Source organism: Nanorana parkeri, unplaced genomic scaffold, assembly GCF_000935625.1.
Source record: "Nanorana parkeri isolate BGI_ZX_2015 unplaced genomic scaffold, ASM93562v1 scaffold3350, whole genome shotgun sequence".
Lineage (NCBI taxonomy): Eukaryota > Metazoa > Chordata > Amphibia > Anura > Dicroglossidae > Nanorana > Nanorana parkeri.
Window position 1 is genome coordinate 41,880 of NW_017309618.1, and position 13,970 is coordinate 55,849.

General features: G+C 41.3%; 1 long non-coding RNA gene across 1 annotated transcript in view; it reads left to right on the forward strand.

The window, feature by feature from the left end:
- LOC108803061 overlaps positions 1–11,696 on the forward strand; it is a 20,459-nt gene extending 8,763 nt beyond the window's left edge. Inside the window, exon 3 of the long non-coding RNA XR_001942256.1 lies at positions 11,623–11,696. This is a non-coding gene — a long non-coding RNA (uncharacterized LOC108803061). The remainder of the gene's footprint in view (positions 1–11,622) is intronic.
- The last annotated feature ends 2,274 nt before the right edge of the window (positions 11,697–13,970 follow it).

Here is a 13,970-nt window from a genome sequence, read left to right on the forward strand (position 1 = left end):
AATCATCTCTGAATTGGTGCTGACACTGTCCTTCCTTCTGGAGGGTGGCTACTTTTGTTCCCCATGGTCCCTGTGTGTGTTTTGTAAAGAAGCCACTGCTCCAAGCTTGCTCTCATAATGGACTACAATCTCACATTTAATTTACTAATTTGTATTGAGATTTTAGCCCATCACAGCAGTGAGTTTGGAGCAGTGGCTTCTTTACATCACACACAGGGACCATGAGGAACAAAAGTAGCCACCCGCCTCCAGAAGGAAGGACAGTGTCAGCATTAATTCAGGGATGATTTGAGGATCTACAGCTGAGTGATACACAAATAAGGTACATTTATGTTAATAGCTAAGGTACTTGAATGAATTTCTAAGATTTACCTCCTGAGTTTAGTGTCATTCTAACTGCTGAATTTAGTGTCACTTTAATTCTTGATGTTTCAGGTACACCTTTCTCTTGCCTACTCCTGAGTTTCCCCATTCACTTGAATTTGCATATTGATCAAATCACTTATTATATGCAGAGCAAGCTGGAAGCAGTACTTCATGGCTTGGGTGATGAGAACAACAGATTGAAGCAGCAGGTAGTGGAGATATTGTTTACACATGTAAACACTTGTGTTTTGCTCCCCTTTAAATTTCAAGTCATCACAGGATCATACAAGGCTTCAAATACAGTGGTAATGCTGTGTTAGCAAACAAGTGCGTTGTGAAAGTTCATGTCCTTGAAAAGCTGCATAAAGGAACTGCATTCATTTTCATTCATTAGGTGTTAGCTCTTCCTGTTGTTTTCTTCCTCAACTGCATCCATAACTGCAGAAGAGCAACATTTATCTTCTGGTTAGTTTTATTTTAGCTGGGAAAATAGCTTCTTACAGTGTTACTGTACAGAAATAGCAGGGTGGTTAAATCTCACTGCTTCTGCAAATGATGTGAGATCCATCAACCTTTTTTCAAGCAAACTTATGTTTTATAGTGAGCATCCAAGAGCAGACCTTTAGTCTCATACAACAAAACACGTGTCCAGTACGGCAATGCATCAAATGGACTTGAAGGTACATTTCTTCCCCAGGTTTACTGGACATATGCCATTCATGTTGTGTTGCTTTTGTTGGTGAAAAACTGATGAAAGCGCAACATCAGCAAAAACTTTTTTTTGGGGGGCGGGGTTCAGTTGGGAAAGGTTAGGACTTCCGTCAGCATGTTAATGCTAATTGTATTTGCAGGAAAATACACTCTTTTTCAAGGCACCCCTTTGTTTGGATGGCTTTTGTTAAACTATATTGATGAGAAAGAGAGAGAGAATATGAGATGACAGTTTAATAAATGTCCTTTCCTATAACCATCCCTTGGTGGCAAGCAGGGGCTTCCCGAGGCTGGGTGACACCCAGAGCGGTCATCGCGCAGCGATCTTCTGATACCTGCCGGCGGATATTTTGGTGATGGACGCCGGCAGAGAGGAGGGGAGGGGACAGTCACCTGGCGGGATAAGGTATGCCGCCGGGTCCCCTCCTCTCTCTCCTGATACTGTCGGGCATTCGGTCCATGACCGAGTGCCCGATTTTTCAGAGGGGGGTGACACCAAAATGACTGCCAGTCATTTTGGTGTCACCCCCTCCAATGGTGTCACCCGGGTGCGGGCCGCACCCCCCTTGTGACGCCAGTGGTGGCAAGAATTAATTTAGCCAAAATACCATTCGATAAAGAGGAGCCTCAGGAAAAACACAGAGGACAATTTGTCAAAACTGGAGCAGACAAAGTCTGGAGCAGTTGCCCATAGTAACAGCTTGCTCAGTTTGTTCAGTTAAGATTGGATAATTAAAGATAGAAGCTGATTGGTTGCCGTGTACAGCTGCTCCAGATTTTCTCTGCTCAAGTTTTGATAAATTCACCTCAGTGTTTTTTCCTACAACTCCAAGTAGCCTTTAAATACCAGAAACACTGAACTTGGACACTATTATGGTGGATGCCCTGATGCCCAAGATCTGTGTGGAGGCAAATATATTCTCTGCAGGCACAAGATCAGGTTGCTGAACTAACCCTAGTCCAAGCAGCCTCACAAATACGAGTACTACTTTTTCTCCAAAGCACAAACCCAACAATTGTCCATATCCACCACCAATACTGTACTGAACAGTTTTGCTTTAAAAAAAAACGTAATTTGCATGTACACATGGCTTCAGGCTCCTAACTGAAACATTCAAGTGAATATTTATAAAGTGATTCTAAAATCAACAGCACATTACTTGGCCATTTTCTCATAAAAACTAGAATTCATTCCAAACTGACTGATAAAATAATTCCATCCACAGCCAGGCGACAGAAATATAATTTACTTGGAGTTGTAGGAAAAAAATACTGCAAGGGGAATATATTAAAACTGGAGCAGAGAAATTCTGGAGCAGCTGTACACGGCAACCAATCAGCTCCTAGCTTTCATTTTCCAATCTTAACTGAGCAAACTGTTACTATGGGCCACTGCTCCAGATTTTGTCTGCTCCAGTTTTGATAAATTGTCCCCTGCGTTCTTCCTGAGGTTCCTCTTTGTTGAATGGCATTTTGTCTAAATTAATTCTTGGCACCAAGGGCTGGTTATAGGAAAGGACATCATTAAACTGTATTGTATCTATCTATCTATCTATCTATCTATCTATCTATCTATCTATCTATCTATATATATTATCAATGGAGTTTAACAAAAGCCACCCAAATTGAAGCTTACCAGTCCTTGTGGTGGCAATTTAGTTTCCCTTTTCAGATTTTTCCCTTTATTTTCACCTGGTGATCCTCCCAGTAACATATTTCCTGTCTTTGGTTGACAATGCTGACTCACCATACTGTATCTATAGTGAATTATCATTGTCAACCTAGGAGAGGACTGCAATAACCCCCAACCCTCCTTATTTCTATACCTCTTCTATACCTCTTCTCTTTAATCCTTAGAGATAGCTGGAACAATGTAATTGATAAGTGTGCAGGCTAGACAGGGAGCACAGGAAGTTACCAGCTGACGAGATTTCTAGGAGGATCAACCTCTTCTTTTTTTAACTTATTGAACTGATAGAACAAATATTTTCAAAGTCCCAAAAAAGGACAGAATAAGAGAAGTTGACTGTTAGGCTGCATTAACACCTAAGCGGCACCTAATAAGCGCGTCTTACGCACTTCCTTTTTCAACTATTTTTGGCACCTTCAAATTAATAGGCAAAACGTGCATAATCGCGCACAAACATGCAAAAATGGTCAAAATGCAGGTTTTGCCCATTCATATGAATGTGCCAAAATCTGCTTGCAAAAACCGTAACGCGTTTTGCTTTTCAAGCGTTTTCTATTAATTCTATATGGACAAAACGTACAGAAATCTGCCCCGCTCATGTACTAGTTTATTCTGCTTGCAACAAAACGCAAAGGTGTGAACGAGGGCCATAGAAAAAAATGGGATTCCTGGGGTTGAGCGTTTTGTGACGCTGAATCAGCTGCGACAATACGCCAAGGTGTGAACAGTGCCATCGCACAATGTCCCGCCATTGCTAAAGCCTGATGAAGGGACCCTGCGCGGTCCTGAAAAGCGCTTGTTTGGTCATATCACAAAAAACTTCAATAAATGAAGCTTTTGCTATCTTAAAAGGACTGGTGTGCTGGTGACATTTCTAAAATTTTGCTGACATTCGCGGCGCCATCCTCAGTCACTGCGAGCACCCCCCACTACAAGGGACATATCGGTAAGGAGTGCGACAAGGATAGTACTTATTGAAATTCTTACAGTGACACCAAGGAGTTAAGGCTGGGTTCACACCTAGGCGTACGTAATATGTACGTTTGCCGCGCGTTTCTACCGCGATTTGCGGTAAAAGAAACGCGCGACAAACGCACGTTTCTGTTGTGCAGCGCGTTCCTACGCGCTGTAAAACGCCCAGGTGGGAACCATGCCCATAGGCAATCATTGGTTTTCACATGTTGAGCGTTTTACAGCACATAGGAACGCGCTGTAAAACGCCCAGGTGTGAACCAGGCCTAAATCTTAAAAATGCATTCAAGTACCTTAACTATTACCAAAAATGTATCTTATTTGTGTATCACTCGGCTGTAGATCCTCAAATCATCTCTGAATTGGTGCTGACACTGTCCTTCCTTCTGCAGGGTGGCTAATCCTGTTCCCCATGGTCCCTGTGTGTGTTGTAAAGTAGTCACTGCTCCAAGCTCGCTCCTGTGATGGACTACAATCTCAATACAAATCAGTAAACTAACTGTGACATTATAGTCCATCATGGGAGCGAGCTTGGAGTGGTGACTACTTTACAATACATAGAGGGACCATGGGGAACAAAAGTAGCCACCCTCCAGAAGGAAGGACAGTGTCGGCATCAATTCAGAGATGATTTGAGGATCTACAGCCGAGTGATACACAAATAAGATACATTTGGGTATCATGACTGGGGGTATGTCTATTGCATAAATCCACTGTGCTGGAATATGTCCCTCTTTCCCATCTAAGAACGTGGGAGGTATGCCCAAGCCAACACTGGGATAATTGATACATATGATCCAACGTTCTAATACCCTGCCTTCAGAGTATATTCATGCCACGTAGGGGCTTTATTTGCTCATGCCACGTAGGGGCTTTATTTGCTCATGCCATGTAGGAGCTTTATTTGCTCATGCTGCATTCTCTGCTGGGAATATACAGTAAATCATGCAGATGTAATACCGCGTGACCAGAAGGAACATTGTAAAATAAAGCTCTAATCTCTGTTCTGTACATATCTGTTATCTCTGGAAGGGCAGATGGCAGTGGGGTTGCTAACAGGTTAATGTATTTCTCTGCCATTGTTTACCCTCCGCTAACATACCTGTTCTACCTCAGTGACTGTAAATATTGGTAAGGAGTTTCTGCAGGCTGTTTTGTGAGATGATCTGACAGACAAAGATGTGTTTCTATATCTGTGGTTGCTAGTGTTGTAAAGACAACTGATGGGTGGAACAATACAAGTCTCCAAGAGCAAACGTGGATTTAAAAAATACTAGGTCATGCTAAGGACTTGCTGGGTAATATTCCATGATTGTGCTGTTACAGCCTTGTGCTGCCAGGTGAATACAGAGCCACCTGGTGGCCTGCTCCATTGACAATAAGAAGAGAAAATCTAAAAAATTAGGCGCCAGCTCTAATTTTTAAGGAGCTTTGGTGACCTGGATTTGTCCAGCCCTGTTTTATTCTGTGTTTGATCTTTCTCTCTCTGGCACTTTCATATTATGAATAGTGAACTTATGCCATTTACTGTACATATTATTGGTAGGATGTTGGCCAATACTGAGGATAGAAGTTTTATGTCTACTTACAGATTTATAAAATGTCAATTGAGATTTATTGACTTCTTTGACATAATTGCTAATCTTTATATGACAGATTCATTACATACATTTTGTCTGCTTGTTTTAATTTCCTTAATGTAGTCATTTAATTTCTGAAGCTTTGAGGTGTAGCCCATGTCCTGAAGTAGCACAGCAGTTTCCTCCTGCCAGGACATATCCCATAGAAGTGAAGGGTAGTTTCCCTTCACTTCTTGTAGACACAGCAGGGGTAATCTCTCAAGAGTAAGGGAATGCCATCTTAGACAATTATCACCAGAACAAGTGTCTCGAGATTCCCCACTATTCCTGTTCTGGTGACAACTCAAAATTTTGGATTTCCCATCATTTTGTCTCCCAGTCATAGTGGTTACCAGGAGAGAAACAGAGGAGGGCAAATCTCCACAGGAACACAGACATCATTTAAAAAAAAAAAAAGTTTGGGCTTTAGATATGCTTTAACCACTTTTCGTCCAATCGTAGTAAATAAACACCCAGACAGGACACTCTGTGACTCGCACGAACGGGAAACCGTAGCCTTTTCAAACAGCCAGCGACTGATGTTTGCATACAAGCTTTATAGCTCTATAGCTGCCCGCTTGTATTGTACCTGTATCGCTTGTATGGTAAGTGCAAGTGTGTAGCCCCCCTCCGCCACCGCCGACAGCTATCCGGAGCTCTTCTGTGCTGGCCCGGGACTGGTTTCCAGGGCTCTGTATGCTGAGCTCCGATCACTGGTCCCAGAAGTGATGTGTATTACATTACTTCCGGTGTCACTCTCCTGTCATTTGCTGAATGCTGCTTCATCAACTTCTTTGGGGGCCTGCCACATCCTTTTTTACTATCACATAGGGGGCTTGTTAGCCCCCTATGTGATAGTAAAATGAAGTGTAAAAGAAAAAGTGTAAAAAATTAAAGTCATATATTTAAAAAAATATACACGCACATACAAACGCAAACACTTGTCGGGTGTGCCTACGTGAAAGTGACAATTGAGCCACATGTTACATATCACTGCAAACGTCGATGTACGATTAATAATTCTAGAACCATTAATCACTGTTAACACTAAATTGAAGAGCGGTAAAAACTTTTAAAGTGTCGTCTATGGCCAATTTTATGCATGGTAGTTTTTTACGATTTTGCGAGCGCAAACATTTTTAAGGCTTGACCGGTTTGGTATCTATTTACCTGACATGACTCCATTTTTTATATTTTACCAAAAGATTGGGTGATAATAAATGTTTCATAACATATGTAGCAAAACAGTTTTTTTCCCCAAAATTTTCTGTACATTTTTCTTTATATAGTAAAAAAAATATAAAAGACCCAGTGGTGATTAAATATCACCAAAAGAAAGCTCTATCTGTCCCACATCCCAAAAAATTATATAAAATTAATTTCAGTACAGCGGTGCAGGACTGAATAAATGTCAAAGTACCTCAGCGCTGAATACTGAAAAATGTCCTGGACAGGAAGGGGGTTTAACACCCCGGTCTTCAAGTGGTTAATTGTGATAAAACTTGTTATTGATTATCCTTTGGTACTTTTCCCGTTTTGGAAAATTTTAAAACGGGGTTTTTTTTTTCTTTCTCTCCATTGTAGCCCAGGTCCAGATGGAATGCGTAATGAATCAATACAGGATATGGCTCAGATGAGGATAAAACAGGAGGAGCTGACTGAACTCCATAAAAAGCGTGGGGAGGTAATTACCTGCTTCTATGAATGCACCTTTCAGCTATAGCCATTGAGTTTTAGTGTAAATACATGTCAACATATCTAATTCATATTTCACTTTTGTCCTAAGCAGCAAATATTCTTGAATTAGGTGAATGGAATATGACTGCATCAAACATGTTAGGGTGCTTATAGTCTGACCGACTTTTTTAGTTTAGATTTATTTATTTTCTTTTAGAACTTGCAAAAGTATGTGTATTGCATAGCTTTGATGCTTACTGTTTTAAATGTCCAATCATGCAGTATTTTAGCTAGACAGATTTTGTTAAAGTGGTTATTATTATTATTATTTAATTTTCCCTTCTGTTTTTTTTCCCCCCATCTGGTTCTTGTTGAACTGGCCAATATTCACACAGTGGGTCCCCCTGTTGGCACCCTGCCACCTTGCATCCCTCAAACAGCTGATCTAAGGGGCAGGTTGAAAGATCTTTGGCTTGCAGCGAATCGTCTGCATGCTCTGTTTGGGTATTCTCTGTTTTGGTGGCCACTGTCAGAATACATTGCAAAACAGCTGGGGCTTCCTCCATCCACGCTCATAAGTGCGGATGGAGAAATTGGTTATATTCTCTTCGTTCAGCACACAGATTGAACAAAGAAAACATAAGCGTGTATGCCCAGCTGTAGTCGGTGTCCCATCTCACTTGAACTGATCAAAGGACACAGACTAGAAGCTGATTATGGGGTGAAGGTGGGAACTACAGCAAGATGTTGAGGGGGGGGGGGGGTTTGTGTGTGGGGGAGAGGGTGCAGGCAATGGTGATCTATATTCCCTGGATCAACAATCTCTGATGCTTAATATACCTATAATAACTCAATATCCAGTAATATTCTGTGCATTTAGGAATACATCCAGATTTTTTTTTTTAAACAATTAACTGAGCTAGCTAGGACTAACTCCTGGGGGAGTCTATTCCATTGTCCATTCATTAATACCTAGCAAAAATAAAGCTGTTGTAAAACTGCCTTAAAACCAATTATTCATAATGTTTATGATCCGTAAATAAACAAAAGTTTAATTTTGAAAAAAATATTTAACTTAATCTAGGTATGTTTGGGTAGATGTTTGTGGGGGAACCCAGAGGCTTATTCTGTCTTGCATGGATGTCAGTGGGGAGACTTCCCACTCCCATTTGTAGCAGAATTCTACCTTCCGATTACCTTTTAACTTGTACTTTTCTTTAACTTAGGCTAGGTTCACACCTGCATGACACCCGGGACGTGCGTCCCGGGATCGCGCGGTCCTGTATAATGCAGGCAGCTATTGCTTCGCAGCCCCAATGATTTCAATGGGGTGACATCCACGCGGCAATTGCAGAAAAAAGGTACAAGTAGCTTCTTTTTGCGATACACGGCGTGCGGCTGTTTTAGTAAGCCTGGGTGGAATTGCGGCAGGAAAACCGCGTGATCCACCGGGCAGGACTGGGGTACCATTAGAAAATAATGGCACCCACAGCGCGATCGGTTCACACCTTGGAGACTATTGACCGCGCGGCAATCTGCGCGGAATCGTGCAAGTGACTATCACGGATGGCACCGTGCAAGATACGAAGTAAAAGAAACAGGTCACCAGCACTCGATTTGAATAAATATGTCCTTTGTAGTGACACAATTGTCCATTAAAAAAGGATATATTTATTCAATCGAGTGCTGGTGACCTGTTTCTTTTACTTTGTCACATAATAAAGGCACATAGCATTTTATTTTGCTTATTGCATGTTATTTTCTTGTGGTGTACTTTATCATGTTCTTGCTAAAGAGGAACTGTGTCCCTTGTGGTGGTGGGGGTTTTTTTCTTTTTTCTTTTCCTTTTCCCCTTCTCCGTTGGGCTCCATTCACATATAGTGTTTGTGTTACCCACACCGTTTTCCGTTCGGAAGGACGCACAGGGCGCAAACGCTATAAGTGAAACAACTGCATGGAATCTCCACGTTTGCAGCTATTGTATAGCCGCGAACGCCCAGACTCCAAAAAATGGAGCTTGGACTATTTTCCGGGCCGCAGCAAATGTCTGAACACTGCACATTTAACCTCCCTGGCGGTCTGATGTATGATCAAGTGATTCTAATTTACTATCGCTGTCTTCTACCTGGTCTAAAACCGCTTTTGACCTAAAGGGACGATTTTTTGATGCCATGCACTTTCTCAAGTTTCCAGGCAGAAAGAACAGTAAAAGTGCAGTCAGGGCACTGGACAAAGCTCTGGGGACAAAATTGAAGTGAAATGGTTTTGATATATAAATGTAATTGTAGCAGATTACATTGTATTGTGTGTATTCTGTGTGTATATTGCATGTTTTCACTTTTGAATTTCCCGTCGGCTCCGCCTCCCGCTGTGACGCCGAAAACGAAACTAAAAGTCAGATGCTGCCATCGGCCGGCCGCGTACAGCAGAGGACACCGCGGGCTCGTAGGGACAAGGTAAGTGACACTTTTGTGCAATCCCTAGTGTGGCTTGGGGTTACCTGAAAATTGGTCCTGAAAATTAACCCCGAGCCACACTCTGGAATACCGCCAGGGAGGTTAAAGTGCATTGTATTTCTGTTTTAGAGCGGCTCCCTCTCTAGTGTGAATGGAGCCTCACCTGGTTTCTTGGGTTATACGCCAAACTTACCTACACATTCAGCTAATCCAGCATTGTCCTGCTCTAATCAGCAGAAGGACACTACAACCCAACTCCTGCACTGACACCTTTGCTTACATCATCGAGAGTCAGCTGTCTTAAGTTCTTGCAGCCGGCCCCCTCTTTATATGCACAGTGTATTCTAGATTGCCCTGAAGCCACCTAGGATGTGTGACCTGAGTAGGCCAGGAGGCTTTGAGCAGCTTGGGATGTCAATCTCGCCTGGGCAAGAAATATGGAAGAACAGGTTGTGTTCCAAAAAAAGATATTTAAAAAAAAGAAATGTCACTGATTTCATGCAAAGGTAGGGGGAGCAATATTCATTAGAGAAGAAAAAGGCAATGAAGGTCCACTTTAAAAGAAACGATTCGTAAAATAATGAGCAAAACGTTTCATATGTAGAGTACAGGGAAAACTGGGGGTAGGAGTAGGTGATTTCTGGAAAATGTAAGAAATGGAAAGTGAGAATTAGTAGCACAACCAATCGCCAGGAACAAGAAGTGTGTGTGATCTTGAAGGGCTAGTATGATATCCTACAGATATCCTTTAATGCTTTCAAAGGGTGATGGACTACGATCCCCTATGAGTATGTGGTTATAAAGGGGAAACAGATGCGATATTTGATGTCAATTTTTCAAATATCAGGCAAACAGCAGGATGTTTTTTGCATTGGACGACCTGGAGATGGGCAGATATCTCCTATAGAATGTGCGGTAAGGAAATAACTGTCTTTTAGAACTATAGCAGCACAACCCCACTACTACTTTTCAAGTGATTTGCCTGATAAAGCTGCAAAAGTGTAGTTGATTGCTTCCTTTCCTCTTCACATTGCACTTCGTCCAACATGTGGGAATGAGGAGACTTTCAAAGTTGAAATATTTATTTGAGACAGGTGCTCCAGAAGGTCAGAAGTGTTCATTTCTCCCTAGTGTAGCAAAGTAATATGCTTAGTTGCTGGAACAAGCTTTTAAGGCCACCCATAGCCATCAATGAGAGCAAAGTTGAAGCATCATCAGACATAATGCCAGAAATTATCCTTAATGATTAATGAAGGAAATTAACTTTTTTTTTTTTTAAGTCTTGCATTTTATTTAGTCTATTGTGTTAGTCAATATAAAGCATTGCATTAAAATAAACTTTTAAAGACTTTGCTAACACTGAGTATATGAATAAAACTTCTGCGAAAACTGCATGTTCCATTATGCATCCAGAGTCATAAGCAGTTGGACTATGTATACTCTTTCTTCTTTTTTTTTTTCAAAGAGAACTTTGGGGTAACCTTTTTTTTTCCCCCGTAGTTCTCTTAAGGGTCATGGGAGGACATATACTAACCTCCCGTGACCCAAAGCTTAGTATATAGCGAGCTATAACTCGCTATGCGCTGAGAGCGCCTCAACCAGGACGGATCCCGACAATACTGTTGAGATCCACCAATCTGGCTGATTGACAGCTGGCTCTGCCTATCTAGAGGCAGAGCCAGCTATTCCCGCCTACTCCCTTTTCCGTTCCTCCTGTCAGCGCTGGAGGATTGTAGAGCGGAGGGGGGAATCCTTGCGGGTAATGATGACTGACAGTCCCTGCTCTCTGTGTGGAAATGATCGGAAAGTGGGCGAGCGACGCATGACAGTTTTATTGTCACAGGTCGGCTCTAACCATGGGGATGAGTGAAAATCTCTCACCTCATAGTTCTCCTTTTAAAGTTCACCTTAACTCTTGTATCCAGGATGCTCTTTTATCATCATGGGTGACCTCACTGATAAGTAGGGAAAGTAAAGATATAGGTGGGGGAGCTAAGTGGCAATTTCGTTGTATATAAATTAGTATTTTGAATATATTGTCTCTCCTATATCCTATTGCTTACAGATGTTATACTTAATGAACTCCATAATAAGATAGCTTGTTTGAATAACTTTTTTTTTCTTCCTTAAGGAGAAGACAGGCACGACTTCAGAAGGAATTGGCTGATGCTGCCAAGGAACCTCTGTCTGTGGAGCAGTAAGTATGCTCATCTTATGAGGAGGTTCTTGGCCCATCTTGGATGTGATGTCAGTAGTCCCAGCATGCGCCAAGCTATTGCTCAAGTGAGGTTCTATAGTATTCCCCTTTATTTTTCCCCTAGCAGCTACAAAAAAAGGTTATGTAGGAGGTGAAGCAAGGGACCTGACCCAGCACATAGAGTTAAACTAGAAGAGGAAATGGTTATCACATGCAAAGGAAACTAACGAGTCCATTTTTCTAGCAGTTTAAGGGCACATTGCAAGTGTATTAAGAGTTATGAAAAGGAGTAACACTGCACATAAACATGTAATATACTTTATTTTACCCGCAGTTATTTAAGTTGGTGACAGGGTCACTTTAATGTACTGAGGATTGAAAAGTGAAGTCAGAGTGGTAAAATAGACCCTATATGCTTTAATGCATACTCAGTAGAAGTAAAACGGCTATTCATCAAATTAATGTGTTTATTGAATAGAAGAAACAGGAAATCACCATCACTCCATAATGAAAGTTAGTATGTCCTCTTTATTGGACAAAAGTGTCACAAAAAAAACAGGTTATTTTTTGTGACGCTTTTGTCCAAATAAAGAGGACATATTTACTTTCATTATGGAGTGCTAGTGATTTCCTGTTTCTTCTGTATTTGCACAGCGCCATCCGTGAACCAACATCACTGCGAGCACCATTTTTTCTTATTTTGGCCGGGACTGCTGTGAGGTGTGCGGAGGGCTCCCCAACGACTTACATCTTTATTGAATAGAAGTTATTAATCTTAAAATCCTCAGTTCTGACATCATAGTGCTTGCTTAATAAAACCAGTATTATTATTATTATACAGGATTTATATAGCAATAAAGGTGATCAGCACCAGTAAGTGTAATGTGGAAATAAGAGCTACCAAGCACTAAGGATATAACTAAATATCTGAAAAATGTGAAAAACAATATTGTGCCGAGCTAATAATCATACATATCCAATAAATTAAAACATATATAAGTGAGTCACATATATGAGCCTTCATACAAATGAGGCATAGAAAATATCCACACAAAGACAAAAAAGCAATATAGACAATAAAAAGTCTCAAGGATTTATATAGCGCCAATAGTTTGCACAGCGCTTTACAATATAAGGAAGACATTACAATCACAATACAATTCAAGACAAGATGGTAAGGAGGGCCCTGCCCGTGAGGGCTTACAATCTAAAAGAATAAAATGCTTGTATTCTGAAGCTTGGAGTAAAAGAAAAAAAAAAAGAAAAAAAGGATAATCATGTTTAATAAAGAATAGAAGCTTTATGTAAAAGTCCACTATTGGAAAGTACACTTAAAACTAGTTTGCTGCACTTCTGTAATTCTTCTGTTTGTAATAGTGGGGAGTGAACTTCTTTCCTCTTACTTTTGGATGGCTTCTATCCTCTGTCATTCACATGCATTCCATAGTAACTAATCTTCGTGTATGTCGAACATACTATTTGGCACTCCGTGGTTTCAATTTCATACTAGCCCTTTAGTTTGTCTTGCCTGCAGCTGCATGTTATCCTGGTGTATTATTGTAGGTTTGTGGCCATTTGTACATGAGTTGCAGGAATCATTTTCGGTTTGCATCTTACTGAAGTTTTGTCTTATTCCTCTGCTCCCTCTAGTAAGAGACACTCTCAGCCTGGCACAGGAGGCCTTCTGGATTCTATCACTAATATTTTCAGGTAGGTCTGCACTGTTCCTGTATGACATCTCTATGATCGAGAGATTTGTATCAATATGGTAGTCTTACATAGACGATGAAAGACTGATGCACTACTGTTTTGTACATGCTGCATATTGAAGCAGTATTGAAGAGTAGAACAGAACCCAGTTTGTGCAGAAAGTTGCTTTAACTACTCTTTGTGTAGCTCACAAGTTTTCCACATTTTCCTAAATTTATGTAGTATATATTTGTATTTAGGTTGTACTTCTGTCCTTCTTTTACACAACGCCTAGTTGGCTCCGCAGTGGCTAAGGTGATACTGAACAGCAGGGGCTGACTGGCAACTTTTAGCCTAGGGGGCAAGTACAACCCAGAGGCCAAAGGTGCAGCAACTTGGCCCCCCTCCCGCTCTGCCTCTTCCCCGCCTTCTCCCCGCCCCTGTCTGCCACTTTTGCCATCCATGTAACAGTAGTGAATGGTCGGCTGATGTGAGGACTCCTAGTAAGTTCATGAAAGGGGTGATTGGCTGGGGGATGGTGCTCAATGTATACAACTGCTGCGACCCTGGTAGTTCTGCCACTGACTCCAAGC